Raw genomic sequence first — 7,516 nt, 5'->3', positions numbered from 1 at the left:
CCATGTATGTAGTTGCTGCTCCCTGTATACAGATCTAGTTGCTACTTCCAGTATCTAGTTGCTATTTCCAGTATATAGTTGCTGCTCCCTGTATATAGTTGTTGCTTCCTGTATTTAGTTACGGCTCCCTGTTTGTTGTTGCTGCTCCATGTATTAGATGCTGGTCCATATATGTAGTTGCTGCTCCCTGTATATAGTTACTGCGCACTGTATATAGTTGCAGCGACTTGTATATAGTTGCTGCTGCCTGTTAAAGCTGCTGCTCCCTGTAGATAGTTGCTACTTTCTGTATATAGTAACTGCTTCCTGTATGTTGTTGCTACTTTCTGTATATAGTTACTGCTCCCTGTAGATAGTTGCTACTTTCTGTATATAGTTACTGCTCCCTGTATATAGTTTCTGCTTTCTGTTAAAGTTGCTGCTCCCTATATATAGTTGCTGTGCGCTGTATATAGTTACTGCGACCTGTATATAGTTGCTGCTGCCTGTTAAAGTTGCTGCTCCATGTATGTAGTAGCTGCTACCTGTATATAGTTTCTGCTTCCAGTATATAGTTGCTGCTTCCTGTATATAGTTGCTACTTTCTGTATATATAGTTGCTGCTCCATGTATGTAGTAGCTGCTCCCTGTATATAGTTGCTGCTCCATGTATGTAGTTGCTACGTCCTGTATATAGTTGCTGCTTCCAGTATAACGTTGCTACTTCCAGTATATAGTTGCTGCTTCCTGTATATAGTTACTGCTCCCTGTATATAGTTGCTACTTCCTGTATATAGTTACTGCTTCCTGTGTGTTGTTGCTGCTCAATGTATGTAGTTGCTGCTCCCTGAATGTAGTTGCTGCTCCATGTATGTAGTAGCTGCTCCCTGTATATAGTTGCTGCTTCCAGTATATAGTTGCTGCTTCCTGTATATAGTTGCTACTTTCTGTATATATAGTTGCTGCTCCATGTATGTAGTAGCTGCTCCCTGTATATAGTTGCTGCTCCATGTATGTAGTTGCTACGTCCTGTATATAGTTGCTGCTTCCAGTATAACGTTGCTACTTCCAGTATATAGTTGCTGCTTCCTGTGTATAGTTACTGCTCCCTGTATATAGTTGCTACTTTCTGTATATAGTTACTGCTTCCTGTGTGTTGTTGCTGCTCAATGTATGTAGTTGCATGCTCCCTAATGTAGTTGCTGTGCGCTGTATAAAGTTGCTGCGACCTGTATATAGTTGCTGCGCCCTATATATAGTCACTATACACAAGGAGCAGCAACTATATACAGGGAGCAGCAACTATATATAAGGAAGAGAGCATATGTACATAGATCGGCTTCCAAATACTCAAATTTCAACACAGTAATAAAATGATATATTTAATACGGTTTCAAAACACAGTTATAAAACATTTAAAAACATTTTTCTGTAAAGTCATAGCAGGCAAGAAGACTCCCCAATTGTCAGGACTTATTAAGTTTATTTACGTTCCCTACTAGTACACATTAAACTACATATTACTGGCATACATCAAAATAATACTGACTGTTTGATGCAAGCAATTTAGGTATAGATTTTGTCAATGAATTCTTTTAAAGCAGTTTGAAAAAAAAAATTGCCTTTAAATTTTTGTGTCCTGATCTTCTGCGTGGATTGTTTACGTCTACAAAGAGAACAACAGATGTTGACTTTCTATCGACATTTTCATTCCTGTCTAACACAGATAGAAATGTTTTTTTATATTCCTTTTCTCAAAAAGTTATTCTTTTGTCATGTGTTAGTGCAGCATTATTAATTTATTCTACGTAGTGCTTGTCAACACAAACAACATAATCCTAGGGTGTTTTATATCCATGAAGCTTTTTAATTCCATTCACTAATAAATTTATAGCAACAGGATCAGTAAGTGTACATATATATCATTCATAAATTTCGTCAAAGCGACAGCGAGATTAATCAGTACAGTTTTGGTGTTTCTTCACATAATTTTGAGGAATGTTCAGAAGCACACATTGTAACTTTTCTGTGTTCACCACCAAAGTTTTTCATTTGCAAAGTATATTGCTGTCTTGATTGCTGCAGCTTTGTCTCTTGTGCTCATGCAAAGTGACACCATGTTTTTCTTGGTCCCATTGTAATCGACATTAACGCCTTTGTAATTCTAATTATTGCATGCCAGGTTTCATTTGCATTTCTAACATTTGGATGTTCACTGACAGGTATTTATACACCGAAGAATTCCTATCATGCCCATGAATTCTGATTTTCACTAGCTTATCTTCAGAATCTTTATACATATTCTTAACACCGAACATTTCGTGTTTCTGGCTAATTTACTCACCTTTTAAAAAAAATTTGTCACTGTTTGAATATTTACAACTTTCGTTCCTCCAAGTGCTACTACATTAGAAAAAATACTGTTTTTTTCTCGTTCCGTGTCTTGCATCTGTAATTATGTCTATTCCTTCAAAATTTGTTGGAGCCATTGTGTTCGCTACTGAATTGGCGATTTCCTCATTTATTGCATTTTCCATAGATGTTTTGGCCTCTGTTTCTGTCACATGGCAAAACATGTAGTGCATGTCGGTAAATCTTGATGCTGGTATACAGTTCATATAAGCAACTAAACATATGCCTATCTCAAACTAAAGCAGTTAACAGCATATAACAGTTTCAGATTCACTCAGAACTGGCCTCCTTCAACATGAGGAGAGGAATCTAATTTTAAAACTGTGTCCTTTTTCACATGATAGAACTAGTTTTGTAACATGTCCGTCTGTTGCAACATCCTTTATTTTTACGCAAGAACCACATGAGAGTGTATGCTACTATACACCAAAAGCAATGATCAATAGTGCTGAATTTATTGATATCAGTAATGGTTTACTAGTTTCTGATTTTTGGACTTACAGATATTTCTGGAGCTGTTCCGTAAATAGTGTTTCATTAGTTTCCTCTGAGGGTTCTCTGTGGTGGCTTTCTAGGAAGTACTTGTAGGTACTCACACCAGACAATTTATCATCTAGCAGTTGTTTTTCTTTGTCAAGTTTATCGTTTTAGCTGACATAGAATTTAACACTTCCAGCAACTGAAGGATTTTTCTTGAGGTTTTTCTTCTTATTGCCTTCTTTCAAAGCATTCCCACAGTTGTACTTTCTTTTTCGTCTAGAAAGTAAGTCTTTAGTTACCCATTAGTCGTGTAATTTCCTGATTATCATTCATTATTATTTTATTACATACATGTATATACCATTCAAATTGTAATTCATGTAGGTTCAGTGATATGATTCTATATAATGATGATCCATGAACCATCCTGAAAAAATTTCTTGTAACTGTTACACAAAGGGTCATTTAGGAGATCTCTTCAGGCCTTTCATATAAAAAAACTCTTCTTGTACAGTAAAGGCCCATCTAGACGGTACTCCTTGCTGTATAAAGTTTGATCTATACATCAAGGTTTACCGTATGGGGTCTACTACCTGTTTTATAACCTTTTTTTTTTGGGAGTATACAGCAAATGTTTTTAGGTAGAGCATGTTTCTATTCTGTAAACCTTGGCTGTGCGATTTTGTTTATTTACCACTTATATCGAATTTAAAGCGAAATAAAAGTGTTGTTGTATGACATTCCGAAGTATTGAGAGTATGAAAAGTGTACAATTATGTTTTATTTGTGATTATCTTCAAAATGTCGGTAGATGGAGCAATCGGCAGACAAAATTTAATTGATATATCAAGGGGACCGAAGATTATGGAATATAAGAAATCCTAATTTGCCAATCAGCCCGGCTGCAGAAAAAGAGCACTTTTGATAAGGGATTGTGACTTATTCCAAATGTTCAAGAAATGAAGGTCTGTGCATGGTATAAAGTTTTAAATGTGTCGAGTTCTTTCTGCCATCAAGTTCATGTAACAGTTGCATTATATGCCAAATCTATCCCTCTGGTATCCATGACTCACCCAGTGTCTTCTATCAATTTCCTTAATTTTTTACAGTAACACAAATTATTACTAAACAAAACAACAACAAAAGGTCTTCTTTCAAGTGTTTTATTGTGCAGAGGAATGTTGGAGGGAGGAAATTAAATAAGGATAATGAGTTGCAAAAACCTTGATTTGCCTGTAGATATTACAAGGTGTACTCCATTAAAAAATGTACACATCAGGTTTAGACAGAAAGAGTAGTACCGCTGATGGGCTTAACTGGACCATACTTACCTCTACAAACATATGTTCTCAATACAAATTGAAAGTATTTTAAATATAATAAACATATAATAATAATATATACAGATTATTTAAAGTATTGACGGAGATGATAGTGTGTAGTTAAATATGTCTTTTGAAATGTGTTATTTCATCTGTTTACAAAAAATAAATTATTCGGTTCATTTCTCGCTGTGTCACACAGTCTCTGTGAACAGTTTGCCGTTTGTTATTTTTTTCATTTTACGAATTTGACTTCTTTTATAGCGCACTTGAGCATCGATGTTTCTTGGATGACCTTCTATAAAAAATATTCAAAGAATTGTCAGAATTCCATATGGATTCTGGTTGCCATGGCAATCGATAGAAAAAAAAATAAAATCTTGTCCGGAACCATTTCTATGCATATCTTTTTTAGCAATAGCCAAAGAGCTCCTATGGAACAAACCGAAATGCATCAAAATAATGCTAAAACCTATGATTTAAATTCCTTCGCTTTTAGAACTAACACATCCACATAGTCACACTTTACGTTTAATACATGGTTTGTTCATACATCTCCGCGTAGACCTTTCTGCCATATACCCTTTCCATTCCAATGCCCCTTAAGGGAGGAGGCGGAGCCTTGATAACGGCCTGAGGCCGATGCTTTGAACCGTCCTTTTGGATATTCGTGCAGTTTTCGTGTGATGGTCCGATTCTTTGTCTATTTCATCTTGAAGTGGCGTTTCTTATAAACTGTGAAATTTATTTCGAATTAGTCAGTACAGAAATACACCGTTTGAAATGCTATCAATAATGGTAAAGTATTAATAGGATGCAGACGGATATTTTTAACTTGCCATCGTTAGATGGTATGCTATTCAAATCACTTTGCGTTCGTAGTCTGTCGTCCTTCCGTCCGTCCTTCCGTCCGTTCACAATTTCTTGCTATCGCATCTCCTCAGAAACGATTGGGGAATTTTGACAAAATTTTTTGGAATGTTGTATTGGATACCCTAGTTGTGTCCCTGCAATCAGATGGTGGTTTTTTATAGTTTTTTGATGATGTTTTTAATTACATAGTTTTTATTGGGAAAAACTTTAAAAAATCTTGTGCCAAAACCACAGGTCAAGGGCTTTGCTATTTGTATGTAGCAACATCTAAGGTCCTCTTCAAGATTGTTCCTATTATTTTTTCACTACGCCTGCCACGGGGGTCACAGGTTATATAGACTTATGTAGGGAAAAACTTTGAAAATTTCTTGGCCAAACACAAAGCCTAAGTTTGATATTTGTAATGTGTCTCATTTGTGGTTCTCTACCAAGTTTGTTCATATTATCCCCCTAGGGTAAAATATGGCCCCGCCCCGAGGGTCACATTGTTAAATAGACTTGTATAGGGAAAAACTTTGAAATTTTTTGTGCATAACCTACAACATCCAAATTTGGACCACATGTATAGGTTTGTGTACGAAAAAAACTTTGACCTTGGACATTGACTAGTGATATAGTTTTGTGTTTGCATTGCAATTGTCTTGATTTTTTTGCTCACGAGCTCGAATGTGTCATGGTGAGGTATTGTGATACGCTGTGTCCGTGTCCGTGTTGCGTCAGGTCCGTTCGTTCAAACATTTGAGTTTAAACGGACATCTTCCACCAAAAATTTCTGAATGGGATTTTGATGAAACTTGGCCATTGCCCTGTGTTTCTTGGGTGGTCTCTTCAAAAGTTGTGCCCATTGTGGCGCCAGAGGAGCCATGAAAAAAAGCTTCAAACATTTCATGTGGGAGGAAGTTGGCAGTTACTTGCGGAGAAGAGGTTTGTATGGTACAGACCCAGAAACATGGTTAGGTAACTGCGCGTTACATGACTGAATACTGTTGAAAACGGCGTTAAAACCCAACCAAACACATCAAACGACCTCTATCAACACGGATGGTTCCGATTTGGAACTCATTTAACAAAAGTGTTCTTATGCTACCTTACCAGATTTGTTTCAATTATAAGAATCGTCAAACGACATGGCGCCAGAGGGCGTGTAACTTTTTCTATATGTATATAGTGGTAATTTAAAAATTTTTGTGAGAAACTGCGGCCGATTTTAGAATAATTTAACACTGGTCCTTGTATCTCCATTGTGACCTCTACATGATGGTTAAAATTATTTAGCGTGGTCACTTTGTTCTATATGTATATGGGTTGACACTTAAAAAAAAACTTTTGTTTTGTGTGAAACTGTGGCACCGATTTGAAAATTTTTTTGCACAAAATGTTCTTGTGGTGACCCTTTACCAAGATTGATTCAACTTTTTCGAACCCGTCAAAAAATATGGTTGCAGGGGGTGTGTCACTTTTCTTCCTGAATCAGTAATAGCTAGAGCTTGATATTTGGAGCGATCTAGATTGTAAATGTGTTACTAATTATTCAAATTATGGCCCTAGGTTCAAAAGTGTTTTAAAAAGTGTATAAAAGGGCTAACATAGAAAAAACCTAATCTGTACTTAACGAAAACTTGAACCCTTGTCCCCAGGTGGAACTTTTAGGGTCAATGACCCTCTTGTTACCTGTACCTACTTTCTCACATTTGAAGCCTAAAAAGTTTTGTGACCGAAATGTTTTTTGACTTGAATAAATCTATGACCTACTTTCACATTTCTCAAGCTACAGCTTTCAAATTAGGACGACACGCACAATCTTGTGTACCGAAATGAACTTTGACCTTGAGCTAGTCTTGAAAATTGGAGCATTAAAAATGTCTCTACATGTGGTGGGCACCAAGATCATCACTCTGTAATCTCCTGTTTGATTAAGTATATTATATATATTTAGAAATACGAAGAGGCCGATACCTTATGAAATAACTGACCCGCGTCCCAGCCTGGCAAGTTCATACTGTTAGATAAAATATCTTTTTGTGCGGCGGTTTTTGATATAAAGAATGAAAGACTCGAAAATGTTTTTGCCTTGTCTTGTTTCAACGTTCTTAATTCTTGTTCTCAACTGCCGAATATCACCATTGCTTTAATTCAGTTGTTTGAATAACCGTCGTTTTGGCTCCTGGTGACGAGCAGGGCGAACGGCTTGCAAGTAACAACTTTTTCTTTGTCTTGTTTAACGTTTCAATCCTGTTTGCAGTGCGGAATTCACCATTGTTAATTTAAATTTGTTTGAACAACCGTATGGGGCCCCGGGTTGCGAGCGGGACAACGGCTTGCCAAATTACTACTCCCTCCCTTGTTTGTTTCACTTTCTAATCTTTTTTTCAACTGCTGAATGTCATCATTAGCTTCATTCAGTTGTTTTAGCAACCGTCATTTGGGCTCCTGGATGCGAGCAGGACGAA

The sequence above is a fragment of the Mercenaria mercenaria genome, chromosome 9 (genome assembly GCF_021730395.1).
Source record: "Mercenaria mercenaria strain notata chromosome 9, MADL_Memer_1, whole genome shotgun sequence".
NCBI lineage: Eukaryota > Metazoa > Mollusca > Bivalvia > Venerida > Veneridae > Mercenaria > Mercenaria mercenaria.
This window is presented reverse-complemented; position numbering follows the sequence as displayed.